The sequence below is a fragment of the Arachis duranensis genome, chromosome 10 (genome assembly GCF_000817695.3).
Source record: "Arachis duranensis cultivar V14167 chromosome 10, aradu.V14167.gnm2.J7QH, whole genome shotgun sequence".
NCBI lineage: Eukaryota > Viridiplantae > Streptophyta > Magnoliopsida > Fabales > Fabaceae > Arachis > Arachis duranensis.
In genome coordinates, this window is record NC_029781.3 from 27,973,604 (window position 1) to 27,975,631 (window position 2,028).

The window sequence follows — 2,028 nt, forward strand, 5'->3', positions numbered from 1 at the left end:
TGAACCTCCTTTGCTCACCAAAGAACTGGATGACTTGACTAGGCAGAGATTACCTCAAAAGAGACAGGACCCTGGGAAGTTTTTGATACCTTGTACAATAGGCACCATGACCTTCAAGAAGGCTCTGTGTGACCTAGGGTCAAGCATAAACCTCATGCCTCTCTCTGTAATGGAGAAGATAGGGATCTTTGAGGTACAAGCTGCAAGAATCGCACTAGAGATGGCAGACAATTCAAGAAAACAAGCTTATGGACTTGTAGAGGATGTTCCGGTAAAGATTGAAGACCATTACATCCCTGCTGATTTCATAGTCATAGAGACTGGGAAGTGCATGGATGAATCCATCATCCTTGGCAGACCCTTCCTAGCCACAGCAAAGGCTGTGATTGATGTTGACAGAGGAGAATTGATCATTCAACTGAATAAAGAATCCTTTGTGTTTAAGGCTCAAGGATATCCCTCTGTAACCATGGAGAGGAAGCATGACGAGCTTCTCTCAAAGCAGAGTCAAACAGAGCCCCCACAGTCAAACTCTAAGTTTGGTGTTGGGAGGCCACAACCAAATTCTAAGTTTGGTGTTGAACCCCCACATTCAAACTCTAAGTTTGGTGTTAGGAGGTTTCAACATTGCTCTGAACATCTGTGAGGCTCCATGAGAGCCCACTGTCAAGCTACTGACATTAAAGAAGCGCTTGTTGGGAGGCAACCCAATGTTATATTTATCTATTTTCCTTTTGTTATTTTATGTTTTCTGTAGGTTGATGATCATGCGAAGTCACAAAATCAATTGAAAAAGCAAAAATAGAATGAAAAATAGAATGAAAAATAGCACACCCTGGAGGAAAAACTTGCTGGCGTTTAAACGCCAGTAAGGGCAGCAAATGGGTGTTTAACGCCCAATCTGGCACCATTCTGGGCGTTTAACTCCAGAAAGGGACACCAGACTGGCGTTTAACACCAGGAATGGGCAAGAAGCTGGCGTTAAATGCCAGAAAGGGGCAGCAGCCTGGCGTTTAACGCCAGGATTGGCAGAAAAGGCGTTTTTGCACGCCACTTGGTGCAGGGATGAGCTATCCTTGACACCTCAGGATCTGTGGACCCCACAGGATCCCCACCTACCCACCACTCTCTCTCTTCTCACCCATTCACCAATCACCTCAATACCTCTTCCCCAAAAATCCCTCACCTATCAAACCCCACCATTCTCTTCACCACTCACCTCCATCCTTCATAAAACCCTACCTACCTCACCATCCAAATTCAAACCACTTTCTCTCCCATACCCACCCATAATGGCCGAAGCCTACCCCCCTCTCCACCCCTATATAAACCCTTCTTCACTCCTTCATTTTGACACAACCTAAACACTACTTCTCCCCCTTGGCCGAACCACAAAGCCCCCTCAATCTCCTCCATTTTCTTCTTCTACTCCCTTCTTTCTTCTTTTGCTTGAGGACGAGCAAACCTTCTAAGTTTGGTGTGGTAAAAGCATTGCTTTTCATTTTTCCATAACCATTTATGGCATCTAAGGCCGGAGAAACCTCTAGAAAGAGGAAAGGGAATGCAAAAGCTTCTACCTCCGAGTCATGGGAGATGGAGAGATTCATCTCAAGGGTGCATCAAGACCACTTCTATGAAGTTGTGGCCATAAAAAAGGTGATCCCCGAAGTCCCTTTCAAACTCAAAAAGAGTGAATATCCAGAGATCCGACACGAGATCCGAAGAAGAGGTTGGGAAGTTCGTACCAACCCCATCCAACAACTCAGAATCTTAATGGTTTAAGAGTTCTATGCCAATGCATGGATCACCAAGAACCATGATCAAAGTGTGAACTCGGACCCAAAGAATTGGCTTACAATGGTTCGGGGGAAATGCTTAGATTTTAGTCCAGAAAATGTAAGGTTGGCATTCAACTTGCCCATGATGCAAGGAGATGAACACCCCTACACTAGAAGGGTCAACTTTGATCAAAGGTTGGACCAAGTCCTCATAGACATTTGTGAAGAGGGTGTTCAATGGAAGAGAGAC